Here is a 14,350-nt window from a genome sequence, read left to right as displayed (position 1 = left end):
AGATCCTTTCTATATATCAACTCATTTAGCTGTTTAATTCATAATTAATGATTTTCTCCCTATTTGCTCCCTATCTTCTAATCTTTGTGAATACCTGCCTTATTTCATCACTTTGTGAAATCTCTTCCAACTCCTGCAGAAAAAAAAAATGCCACTTTTTCTTCTGAGCTTCCTTATCTCTTGGTACATATTTTTATGAAAGCCCTGATAACATTACAATTGTTTGTTGATATGTCTGTATGAATATATACTTCACAAAGGCTGTTTCTTGTTCAATTTTATATTCCCAAAGCTTAAACATTGTCTGTAATATCAATAAATGTATGATGAATGGTTGAATAAATACATGAACAAATGAGTGTATAAATGAATGAAATTGTATGAGGCTTTTGTTTCCTATGATCAAGAGAGAACAGCTAACTAAGAGACTAGAGAAAAATTTTTACAGTTAAAACAAATTTTTTACAGCTTTTGGATAACCATGAAATTTTATGAAAATAATTCTAGGCTTCATCTTTAATGCCACTTTTAATCAGATGTCTTCTATGGCCTGGATACTCAGATGTGACCCAAGGTGGGGTAACACAAGAGCATTTAGAAGGGTTTATCTTCAAGAAGGATTCTCCTTTGTGCCTAGAAAATGCTATTTCAGACCCTTGGAACATGGGTAGAAAATGGCCTAGGGCTCTTAGCAAGGCACTAAGGACCTAATTTTTCATAATAAGGAGACATTGGATCTCTTATGTAACTTGAAGGCAAGGCTGTAGAAGCTTAAAACCTAGTAGCAAAACAAAAGATTCACTAGGATTACTAGTTGACATTGTTATTATATACTATTATTACTATCAGAAAGAAACAAATAATGCAGCTGAAGGTTTTCTTTAGGTTTAGGGAATACCAGAAACTCTTTTCTGAAAGTGCTTTTATCACAAGTAGTTGGATCATAGTTTTTTTTTCAACAGCTCTTAGGTGCCCATAAAGAACTAAATCATTATAGAGATTTCATCTTTGTGGAACTCTAAAACTCTGAGTGGAGATTTGTATCAATAATCATAAAAATAGATTATGTTTAGTAACTGAATTTTGATAATATTTATATAATTTATGAAGTATTTTACTAGTATATTATTCAACATATAGAAACAGCTTGTGAGTTACATCCAGTGGGTGTTCTTATGCATTCTTTATGGATGAGAGGAAACAGACTCTTGGTAGATTACATGACTTGACCAAGACGTAGGGGGATCCACATTTTATGTCCTGACTTAGATCTCGTAGCCCCAGCACGATAGCACTTGATCCTCTTTCTCCTACCCAGATCCGTGGCCAGCCTCATTATGAGCTGGAGGAGAGTGGAAGGAAGAGGAGACGGGAGCTAAGTAATGTTTTCATAGATTATTGAAAGTTTACTCATGGGACCTGGAAACATCATGTCGGAAGCAGAACTGACGTCAGAGCTTATGGTGTGGTCATTAAGTTCTACTCATCTGTCCCAGTGACTGAGGGTTTTAGAGTTCTCTATCTCTCTGTCTTCATCTGTCTTTCTCTGTCTCTTCCTTTCTGGAATTTGTTTAGCTACAGAGACTTATGATTCATTCAATAAATATTTACAGTGCTCTAATCCACTACCCTGGAAAATTTTCTTCCCCCAATGTCTACCTGGTCCCATTGGAGTCTTACAGTAGCTTCTGAAAGGAAGAATTACAGTTTTGGGTGTATCATTGTCAGTTCAGTACTGCCTGGCTCCTTTGCTTACTTAATTGGCATTATAATTGGGAGCAAAAAATCACATAATTGTACACATGCTATGGGTAAGGGCCCATGCAAGATATTTGGGGTAAGCAGAAAATGAAAATGCAATAAAACACTCCTTGAGGAGTTTTTAATATAGTAAAATGGTTTCTAGGCCTAAAAATCAAGTGCCAATTCATGGTTTTTCCTCTCTTAAGTGACACAGATTATTCAGTATTCAAGAATTAGTGCAACTAGGAAAAAAGAAGTATGCATTTATTTAATAAACAGTGGGTGGCTACTATGATAAGGCAACATCCCAGGCTCCGTGGGTGCAATGGAGCCTGAGACCACCTTATCCCCTGCCTTTACTCAAATGGGGGACAATTTTGGAAGGAAGTAAACATACAAATAAGTGAAATGATGCAAGTTGTGTTAAGTGTGATGAGGCAAAACAAAACAAAAACAAAAAACCAGAGGGCTAAGAAATGGAAAAACAGATCTGAAATGGGAGACCTTTAAGTAGGATATTCAGGAAAGGCGTCTCAGAGGAGGTGACATCTAAACTGAGACCGAGGGGGGAAAGGAGCCAGTCTTACAGAGAGAGAAGGGAAGGGCATTCTGGGCAAAGGGAACAGCACATCCAGGAACTGACACTGAAACTAGTGCAAGCAGAAGGGAGTTTTTGGCTGTGTGAGCAGAAAGTCCAGGGGTAGATCTCATTTCAGGACAGGCTGGAGTCAAAGCCTCAAACGATGCAGCCAGTATTTGGTCCTGCTTTTACCTGGCACCTTTGCTTTCCGTGTATTGGCGTCATTCTCAGGGGCACCCTCAGCGGCTCACAGCCCACCTGGAGTTCAGGGTGTAGGCAGTGTTGATCCCTCTGAACCCTGTGGACTGATGGTGGGTGGGTGGGGTTTACCTCGAGGGGAAAGGGATTCTGGATCAGTATAAACAGCAGCCGCCTAAATGTGAAAAGCCTCGAAACCGGAAAGAGTTCAGAATGGAAGAGAGAAGATGAGTATGTCTGGTGCTGGGTTGGGGCAGGAGAGGCGGAGATTGGGCAGGGCGTGTAGCCAGGCATGCATCACGCAGGTGTTAGGGAGAGCACCTTGACTTGTGTTCTCAGGGCGCTGGGAAGCTCTTCAAGGGTTCTGAAATGGGAGTGATATAATTTGATTTGTCTTATTTCACAATTTCTAAGATATTTCTTTATACGTAAATTACTTTTAAATTGGAAATAATTTCAATTTATAAAAAAGTTGCAAGAATAAGAATAGCACATAGGTATATCTATTATTTTATTTTATTATTCTCTATAAAACTGAAAAAAAAGGGGGGGGAAAAGGAATAGTACATAGGACACCCATGTACCACTTTCGCAGATATAGCTATGTTAACATTTGGTCTCACTCGCATTGCTGTTTGCCTCCTCTGGCTGTCTGTCTGTCTGTCTCTCCCCTCCCCCCACAACCACATAGAAAATGCACAAAACACACACACATATATATAAAACATATAGTATATGTAATATTTCTGAGCCATTTTAGAGAAAGTTGCATGTATCATGGTGCTTTACCCCTAAAAACTTTAGTGTGTATTTCTTAATAAGAATAAGACCACAGTGCAGTTAGCAAGTTGAGTAAATTTGATATTAATACAATATTTTAGTCTCACCTACCATCTGTATTCTAACTTTGTCAATTGACCCAATAATGTCCTTTATAGATTTCTCCCCTCTAGCCCAGGACACAGTAGAAGATCACATACTGTAACTAGTTATCATATCTCTTTTTTTAAAAAAAATATTTTATTGAAGTATAGTTGATTTGCAATGTTGTGTTAATTTCTGCTCTATAGCAAAGTGATTCAGTTATACATTCTTTTTCATATTCTTTCCCGTTATGGTGTATCTCAGTATACTGAGTATAGTTCCCTGTCCTATACAGTAGGACCTTGTTGTTTATCCATTCTATATATAATAGTTTGCATCTGCTAACCCCAAACTCCCAATCCATCCCCCACCCCTCTGGCAACCACAGGTCTGTTCTCTATGTCAGTGACTCTGTTTCTGTTTTGTAGATATGTTCATTTGTGTTGTATTTTAGAGTCCACATATAAGTGATATCATATGGTATTTGTCTTTCTCTTTCTGACTTACTTCACTTAGTATAATCTCTAGGTCCATCTGTGTTGCTGTAAATGGCATTATTTTGTTCTTTTTTATGGATGAGTAATATTCCATTGTATCTATATACCACAGCTTCCTTTTCCATTGAATGGCTGTAATACTTTTGATTTATACCCTCATTCCTTAAGTTTTTTGAAAATACTGGTCTGCTGTTGCCTTATTTTGTTTTTGAGATGTTTGATGCCATTCTATTTCTCTTGTAAAGATAAATGAATTCTCTCAGGTTTTGTTTATCTGGGAATATCTTTATTTCATCTTTATTTTTGAAAGATAGTTTTGCTAGATATAAGACTCTTGATCTACAGTTTCTTTCAGCACTTTGGATATTTATCCTACTGTTTCTGGTCTCCATCTTTTCTGAAGAGAAGTCAGCTGTTAATCTCATTGGAGATTAACATGTGACAAGTCATTTTTCTCTGATTTTCTCTCTGTATTTTACTTTTAACAAAGATGTGTTAGACTGTGAACCTCTTTGTGTTTATCTGTTTAGATTTCATTTTTACTTCTTTACCTCAGTTTTTTTTCTCTTGGTTGTTTTCTTTCTTCTCCTAAATTTTCATTTGAATCTTCTCTTGAGTACCTGATGATTTAGTCTTCATTTCTGATATGATTTGTGACTTTTTTTCTTCTGTTTCTTTCCTGAGTTCAATCAACTCTTATTTCATGTCTCCCTCACTCCTTCCATTTCTGTTCTTAGTTTTTGTATTTCTGATTCAAGGTATTTCTTCACAGTTACAAATGTTTATGTGAAAATACTCAATTCAGTTTGAGTGTTGTTTAAAATTTCTTTGGCACTATGGTTGATTTTGGGGGGAGAATTCTTATCAACTGAAATGCCTTAATTCACATTTTCTGAATTTTTATAATAGTTTTGCCTGGATGTGGTCCACTTTTTCCATTCCTATGCATTTTGTAGTCAGTGCTCTTAGCTTGATAATTCTCTGTTCTGCCCTCTTCTGTGTTGCTCTTATAGTGTTGTTGATGGTGTCAGGAAGGCAAGGGGTGGCTGTGTTTTGTTTCTCTATTGTTTCCTTTGCTATTTTATTTGATTTAATATAAAGTATTTAATCTTCCTTTCTTACTTCCTTCTTTTCCTTCACTGCTATATTTCCAAGGATTACATCTTCTTCCCCTGAGCAATGCTTCTCAGAGACTTCTGCTTCTAGTCCCACCACCTACAAGCCCTGTAGCTGGTGCTATTAATTACCAAGTTCTAACCTGTGGTCAATGTTTACTATTGGATTTTTTCTTCCTGGGGATGATTTCATCTATACTATAAGTCTTCTGCACCCCTTCAATATTTTCATGGTGTCTATTAAACTCCCCTCCCCCCACTTCCTGCACCCACAGGCTTACAGTGGTGGGTGCACAGTCAGAGTTCTGCTGGAATTTGGTTTATTTCTTAACAACAGATAACTTGCATGCCATGATATTCCCTATCACAAAGTATTACTAAAGCAGTGAATTATGTATAATTTTATTTGCTCCCTTTGTTGGCTTTATGCTTTATCAGAGGGTGGAGGGTGAGTGGGTAGATAAACAATCAGCCAGTTGCCATTACTTTTTTTCAAATTTTAACATGTCTGACATAAAAAATGAACTTACAACTGATGTAATAAGAAAGTATCATGTCACAGTCCAAGTGGTATGATTTTTCCTTTATAGGTAAGTTGTGTTTAAAAAGTGAGGGCTTCAGAGATTTGCTAAAATGTAGTACATCTTAAAAAGGTGAGTCTTGCTGCTTGGATGAGAATGGGTTGTAGGGGGCAAGTGTGGAATTAGCTAACCTAGCTAAGAAATTTCTACAGCAATCAGGGTGAGATAAGATAGTTGTTGGTATTAGGGAAACAGCAGGTAGATAGAAGTGGACAGAAAGAAGACTTTTTTGGGGGAGGCTATGGTAAAGCCAACAGGATTTATCAATGTGAAGTGAGGGAAAGAAAGGAGTAAAAATGATTCTAAGGTTTTGAATTTGAGCAATTGATTCCATTTGCTAAGATGGGAAAGTTATATAAAGGAAAATTAGCAAAGGAACAGGTGTAGGGAGGGAAAATCAGGAGTTCTGTTTTGACCATGTGAAGTCTGAGCTATGTATGGAGCTTTCAGATGGAACTGTCGTGGAGGCTGTGGTATGTGGGAGTCTGAAGCCTGGAAGAGCAGCTTGGACTCAAGATACCATTTCAGGATCCTCAGCATAGAACCATAGGAAAGGATAAAATTGTCTAGAGAGTGAGAGTAGTGAGAGATAAGGTTTAGGACAGAGTCCTGAGGTGTTGCAGTAAGAGGGTAGAGGGTAGAGGGTGAGAACTCAGCAAAGTGGACTGAGAAGGGGCAGTGAGAAAGTGGGAAGGCCAGGAGAATGCCATGATGTGGAAGCCAAGAAAATATATCATTTCATGGGCTCAGGGGTAAGGCTTTGTCAAAAGCTGCTAGAGGGTGAGAATGGTGGACACAGAGATGTGGAGATATGTGCTCTTACAACACTATCTGTTGAAGATGGATTCCAATACTAGAAAGCACAAATAAGTGGGTAGATAGGAGGGAAAATAATATCTTGTGGACCTCTGATTCTCTTGAGCCCTTTTCAAAGCTTGTTAACATTTGTTACTGTTTCCTCTACCATATCTCTGTGGGGTGGCAGGTCAGTTATTATTATTATCATTCCACAGACGAATAAATAGAGGTTTGATGTAGCAGAAGTGTTTATAGCTGTGCATGCAAAATTCATGCTCTCCGTGGCTGGACCGTATTTTTCAGTCTTTGGCCCCTGTCCTTGCAGACAGGCACGGGCAAATGACTAGTTCTTGATGTTGGAATGAGAGGGAGGTGAGATGTGTCACTTGTAGGCCAGACTATTACAAAGGGGTGGGACTTTTCAATATTGTCTTTCCCTTTCCACTAGCATGAAGCAGAGGACTTTGCTGTCCTCATGAATGGGGGAGTTTTAGGACCCCTGAATCATTATGGGAAAGAAAGCTGCCTGCTGACCAGGAATATCTGCATTGAACTGTCCTCAGGGCAAGAAACAATCTTTTATCACCAATGAAATTTTTGTGTTTTGTTACACAGCTAGTGTTATCAACTAATATAGTGGGGAATATTAAATGTCTTGTGCAACATCCCGTAGAAAGTTAATGGTAGAGTGATGACTAGAACCCAGATCTCTTAACTCCTTGTTATGTTTTCTGATGGTCTCCATTACATAAGGCATCATGGGATCTGGGAACAGAGGATGCATTTTCTAGAAAACTCTAAAAGCTGGTAAGTAGATAGTTGCACCAAATGCTCATTTAAAAAATGATGTTTTAGATTTTTGAAATAGGTAAAACTAATACACCCATCCTGGGTTCCTTATATATCTGTGATTTATTGAGAAATAGTTTCTATTAGCTGCCTAATATCATATTTTTTGTGGTAAAAAACTAAACTACACTTCCAACAGTGAGACACCAACAATGTGGATAACATTTATCCCAGATGGCTCTCTCTTTTGCCAATTTTTATGTGGAAATCAACAGCTTGTCTGGGAGAGTGCCTAAATACCCTTTCCAGGTCAAAGTTCTCCTCCCATGACCACACATTGATGTGTTTTTCTCTAAGAAGAGAGATGCGTTGTAAGGCTAGAATCATTCTAGACTAAAGTGTAATTAGGACTTAAAAAAAATCCCCATTCTAACAAAAGTATTAGATTTCATTATCCAGGGGCTGGTGATCCCATTCACAGATAATGATCAAGAATTTCTTGCTACCAGGCTTTTGGTTAGTACTATTTTAGTTAGTACTATTTCTAGTTATTTTCTTCTTAAATAATCATCAGTCATTGGAGGAAATGATGCCAAAACTTCCATAAGTGGTTTGTCATTTTTTAAAAATACTTTTCCTGTTGGCCGTTCTCTGTCCATATCGACAGTTTGCAGCTCTCTTGTACACAGCACAAAACTGTTTCTATCTTGAACGTGTTTCCAGAAAATGAATTTGGAGTTTTTCCTTTTAACTTGAAAAACCTCTCAGTGGATTTTCCAGGGTAAATTTGGTGACCTGTGGTGCTCGTAACAGCACAGAGAATGGGTGGGTGTACAGGGTGAGGCAGAAAAGCCAATGCAGTGCCTGGGGCAACTTCCAGAAATGTTCTTGTTCATTACTATACAGAGACAGGCTGGCTGTTCCTCCTGGACTAGTCACTCGTCTGTGGTTATAGGTTCTTCTAACTTCAAAAGCACATCTTCTCTTTGTTGTATGAGGCAAGGTCTTCTTGCATCCGGAAGGGTCATGATTGATGGGCAGTATGTATCACACAACACTCCCCGCCCCCCCCCAGGGGTGGAGGGACACTGAGGCAGAGCATATTGGGTTCTGGTATATTTGGGTGTCTGTGAGGTTAGAAGTGGTAGCATGGAGGGCAGGAGAGTTTGTTGGGACTAAAGGGACAGGTCAAGTTAGAGAGGGTCCAGGAAAGTTTAGAAGGAAGCTAAGATCAAAGATCAGCATTGACGTTAACTGTACAAAACAAGCGCTCAGAGGAGGATACCGAATAAGAAGAGCAGAGTCAAGACCTAAGCCACTGGTTAATTACCAAAGTTAACTGTGGGGAACACTATTTTCTTTTAAAAAAACCCTTAGAGTTCCCAATTCTCTTTAAACATTTCAAGTCTTAGTTTATTGTGTGTGTAGATATATTTCCCTATAGGGAGATGCTTTCAAGGTTCCAGTGTAAGATGCCAGAAAACACTCTCCCTGCTGCAAACAGGGCCAGAATCTGCTTTAACATCCTTGCTTCTTACTCTAGGCAGTGGGACCAGCTTGGGCAGCTGTAAAGCAAAGCACCAGGGATTTGGGAATGTGGAGCCAGCTGGTAGCTGAACCCAAATTCTGATCAAAGGAATGCTTTCTGCACATGAAGAAGTCCTAGGAAACTAGGGTGTAAGAATCTCTCTGCAATAGAGAGACTGTTAAAACAGGCAGGTAGTAAGATATGAGCAGAGAAAGGGGGGCACTGGCCAGGTGGAAGGAAACCACATCTCTTATAAATAGTGGGGGGTCCTTGGGCAGTTAAAGAAAAGCAGGAACCTCCAGACTGACAGGAAACCACACACTGTGGGATGGTAAGTGTCCTAGAAGCAAAGACAGGTGGGAAAAGGTGGGAATCTCTTGCATCTGAATGTAACCTTTTGCTCATTATGCTCTCATTACGATAAAATTAGCCTTGCAGAGGCAGAAATAGAGACACATGGTGAGGTGGGGTGCGGTGGGATGAACTGGGAGACTACGATTGACATATATACACTAATATGTATAAAATAGCTAATCGGAACCTGCTGTATAAATAAAATTAAATTAAAAAAAATTAGCCTTGCAGATAAGAAGTTCCCATAATGCACGAGCGCCATGACGCTTCCCATCAAGACTAAATCAGGACGAAAAGCCCTCCTCTCCTTGGGAAGGTGGAGCTGGAATGAAAATCAGGGAATACGAAGCCCAAACCCTCCCTCCCCAATGGATATTCTGCCCCTTCATTTCTACACCCCACATAACTGGCCTGCCAAAGAAACTCAGCGCAGCTACTCACCTGAGACTGCCTGCTCTCCCTTTGTGAGAGACTATTGCTTAAATAAATCCTTGCTTAAATAAATCCTTGCTTCACTTTCTTTCTGTTTTTTTTTTTTTTTTTTCGCGGGGCGCTGGCCTCTCACTGCTGTGGCCTCTCCCGTTGCGGAGCACAGGCTCAGGACGCGCAGGCTCAGCGGCCATGGCTCATGGGCCCAGCCGCTCCGCGGCATGTGGGATCTTCCCGGACCGGGGCACCAACCCGCGTCCCCTGCATCGGCAGGCGGACTCTCAACCACCGCGCCACCAGGGTAGCCCCTTGCTTCACTTTCTTGACTTTGTCTCTGAATTCTTTCCGTGACAAGAGACAAGAACCTACCCTCTAGGAGCATCTTTGGCGAGCAGTAGCCAGGAGAATTCAGTAAGCCTCAGCCTCTGTCCTCCCTGGCACTTGAGAGGTGCTGCCTGACTTCCCGTGACCCTCGCTCTGACTCTCCTATGCTTTCTTGGTCCTCTCTCACTCTTACTTTCCACTCTTACTTTCGGCCTTACTCTGCCGGAAGTGGGGAAAAAGAAACCTGCCAGGCATCTTCCAACCTCACCGCTAGGTTTTCCTCTTTTCACTGTTACATATGTTCAAGGCCATGTCAGGACAAGTTTCCAGCCATTCTTACAGGCAGCTGGGGATCCGAACCATAGGAGCTTTGCCCTCTAGGTTTGTCCTATCCACCATTTAATTAACTGTCAGCACGTCCAGTTGTATGGAAATATAAAAGGTAGTCTTACCTAGAGAGAGTTCTAGATGGCTGCGGCCACTGCGTCCCCTTCAGGAGCTCCCTCTCGCCTTGGGTGGTCTGTGTGCGGATCCCACATGTTGGGAAGGGGCACAGTCCCAGGCCGCGCCTTCAGGGCCCATAGCTGTGGGACCATGTCAGAGCTGCCATTCTTCGCCGCCCAGCATTTGGCCCGCCCCCTCCACTGTCTGCTGAGCGTTCTCCCTCGCCTTGCACTGTCAGGATGGGGTAGCTGGGGATTCACGCCAGGGCAGCGACCCGCGTTAGCAGTGCTTGCCTGCCCGCGTCATTCGATTGGCAGTGTCGTTGCAGAGTCGCTGGGCACTTTGTACCCGCCAAGTGCAGACACGGTGCCGTATCCTCTCCCACCAACCCCTGGCCCCACCAACCACTGGACGAGTGGGTGTGTGAAAGGGTAGGGGGAAGGAGGCACTGGGCGAGGGGGCACCACCCAGAAAAGGGAAGGAAAAAGAGAGGCTTTTTCACAAACTATTTCCCTTAATGGGCAGTGCCTGTGTTCAGAAACTTAATACTCTTTTAGAGAAAAAAGCTGGGACTTAAATAGGTTCTGGAACCATGAGGATGTCTGCTGCAGGGGAACATACCTGGGAACACAGGGATTTATTGGTGGCCACAGAACCTACAGAGAAGGCTTCAGGAAAGTCACTCATCCTAGGTACCGCAGATGCCAGGATAGAGAGCGGGGGCCAGCAGGACTGCCCCATGGGGGACTAGCTGACCCCCACCATGACTAGGGTCGATGGGACCAGGTGGACAGGGATGCCTGGAACCAGTCCCATCTTAGGGAGCCTGCATGGGACCTCCTTAAAAAAAAAAAAAAAGAAAAATCATCTTAAAGGAGGCTAATAATTTCCCTTCCAGGCGTCAATACCCTCTCTTTCCAGTAAACTCTTCATTTCTCTGTTCTTTTGCGTCTCGTGAAGTCATGTCTCCTTTAACCACACCGACCCTAACGGTCCTCCTGGTTATTCACATTGTTACAGCTCCAGCTTACAGATATCTGCTATCCAACACCATGAACACCAGTGCTAAAGTTACTGACTCATATGACTGTTGGATCTGCCCCTGTAGCCACGCCTCCCCAGAAGACCTAAGTCTTTCAGGACTCCCTGCCTCCTTGGGGGACAAGATGGGGTTAACAGCAAAACATGAATATAGTTAGGAATACTCCAATTTCTGCCTGTTAGATCTGCTGTATCAAAACCTGAGGTGCCAAGGGAAAAAAACCCCCATGACTTCAAAAACAAAAACACAACACAACAAAAAAAAACCCCAAAACTCCAACTTCAGATTATACTACGCCTGGGATTTCAACCCACCCCACTTGAAGAGGGGGGCCATCAACACCCACTGGAGAAGGTTGCTGCTTTCTTGTACCCTCCACTCTCCATCTCCACCACTGTAAACAACCCCAAGACCCCTGTCTCTGACAGGTAGCAAGGAGATCTGGACCCACTGGTAGGGACAATGCCCATGCTCACCTTGAAGCAGTTACAGCAGACGGACTCTTGACCCTTTGCGCCTTAGAAGATTTTAAGGGTCCAGACTTCTTGAGGTTGGGGGGAATGTTAAAGGAGACAGGTAGTTAGATATGAGCAGAGAAAGGGGGGTACCGGCCAGATGGCAGGAAACCACGCATCTTGTAAACAGCAGGTGTCCTTGGGCAGACAAAGAAAAGCAGGAACCTCTAGACTGACAGGAAACCGCACGTTTTGGGTTGGTAAGTGTCCTGGAGGAAGACAAAGACAGGTGGGAAAGGTGGGAATCTCCGGCATCTAAATGTAACTTTTTGCTCATTATGCTCTCATTAGATAAAATTAGCCTCACAGGTAAGAAGTTCCCATCATGCACCAATGCCATGACACTTCCCATCAAGACTAAATAAGGACAAAAATCCCTCTTCCCCTCAGGAAGGTGGAGCTGGGGTGAAAATCAGGGACTAGGATCCCAAACTCTCCCTCCCTGATGAACATTCTGCCCCTTCATTTCTACACCCCACATAACTGGCTTGCCAAAGAAACTCAGCACAGCTACTCACCTGAGACTGCCTGCTCTCCCCTTGAGTGTAGTATTGCTTAAATCTTCACTTTACTTTCTTCGCCTCTCCATCTCATCTCTGAATCCTTTCTGCCCCGAGACGAGAACCTCCCCTCTGGGAACAAGACTACAACCTGCTAGGTTAGGGAACCCAAGAGATTTTGAGATTAAGATTTGAGAGTGTTTTGCTGGGGATGTGTTTAGGGAAGGAAGTGTAATTAAAAGAGCATGGTCTTAAAAAAAAAAAAAAAGATCATAGTCTTAATCAGTTTAAGTCTCTTATATGGCTATCCAGAGAGAAAAATTTTGTCTTATTTAACTAAAAAAAACAAATCAAAGCCTCTATCAGTTTCTCCCAGATTTTTGCCTAAAAGAATTCATTAACTGGTAATACCTGACACAGCAGTCCAGAGCAAAAGCAGAGGCTTACTTCAAAGATGATGGTACTGATGGTACCTACAAGTTGGGCGCATAGACCAAGGGGGCGTGGGGGGATGGGACATGTAGGGATTTCTAAAGAGAGTTTCTAAGAAAAGAAAGGAAGAAAGGCAATAGGAAACTGTTGGCGGCATCAAATACAAGTGCGCAGCAGGAAACTTTGGGAAGTTTGTGTTCATCACCACCCTTCCCCTCCTTTGGTTTTTGAAACTATTTACAGTCAAGTTTAATTTTACTAGAATTTAGGTTATTGTGGAAAAAAAGAGGTTAGTTGTATAGGGCTCTGATTTTCCTTTTTGGCATGAACACTATTCATACAAACAACACAAATACACCGGATTTACACATTAGATCTGTGGGAACGATTTTGGAAGAGCTACATGTTGACTTTCTAGGGTATTTTTTCACCTCAAAATGATACTTCAGTGATATTTCTAGAATTCCTAAGTGAATGCTGTTCTCCTCAAAAGTATCCTTTATTCTTTGTTTGCATTTTTTTGTGTGTGTGTTACGCGGGCCTCTCACTGCTGTGGCCTCTCCCGTGTGCTCCGGACGCGCAGGCTCAGTGGCCGTGGCTCACGGGTGCAGTCGTTCCGTGGCATGTGGGATCTTCCCGGACCTTAAGTATCCTTTATTCTTTGTTTGCATTTTTTTGTGTGTGTGTTACGCGGGCCTCTCACTGCTGTGGCCTCTCCCGTGTGCTCCGGACGCGCAGGCTCAGTGGCCGTGGCTCACGGGTCCAGTCGTTCCGCGGCATGTGGGATCTTCCCGGACCTAGTCACGAACCCGTGTCCCCTGCATCGGCAGGCGGACTCTCAACCACTGCGCCACCAGGGAAGTCCCTGCATTTTTATGTTTTCTTTCGTAAGTCAGACTCCCAGAAGTGAACAAAATTAGGCTGAGTCTGAAAGAAAGTGTTTAGGAAAAGAAGAATTCTAATAACAAAGAAAATTATGGTCTCATCAGTTTTTTCCTCCTTTAGATTGTTGACGTCAGGGCTGAGTTGTGCGTTGTCACCCCACCCTCCTGTTAATTACAGGCCATGCCTAAGGAAAATTTTGTTGACTTATTAAAGTTTTCTAGGCCCAAATATGTATTAAACCTGTATCACCAGTGATGACAAGTCTAGCAAACATTCAGGTTTTGTTTTCTCTCATCCTCTCCTGACATTTTGTTTGGAAAACTGGAGTGTTGTACAACGTGAAGTTTATCTACAAGTAATCACTTGCTCTTCTCAGGCCTCTGAGCACACTGAAAGCTGAGGAATCCGAGCTCATGGCTATGGTTTGGGGCCTGCTGTTTTCTTTTGTTCAGAAAACACTGAGTATTTGTAAAGCATACACAGCAGAAGTATTTGGTTGTCTATGAAACTTCTGGTCCATAGTTCATCAGATTCATGTAGAAACTACAGCTTTCTTTTAATCCATCAGATCCAGAGTTTAGTTTGGGTTTGCACAGAAAAAGTATAGAATGTATAGACAGAGAATGCATATCTTTTAATAACAGCAGCTTCTGTTTTCTCTCTTTGTCTTCATGAATTAACATATGGATATTAAGAACTTCTGATAGTAAACGATCTCCCTAATGAATCCTT

Source organism: Neophocaena asiaeorientalis, unplaced genomic scaffold, assembly GCF_003031525.2.
Source record: "Neophocaena asiaeorientalis asiaeorientalis breed wild unplaced genomic scaffold, Neophocaena_asiaeorientalis_V1.1 scaffold210, whole genome shotgun sequence".
Classification (NCBI taxonomy): Eukaryota; Metazoa; Chordata; class Mammalia; order Artiodactyla; family Phocoenidae; genus Neophocaena; species Neophocaena asiaeorientalis.
Note: the sequence above shows the minus strand (reverse complement) of the source record.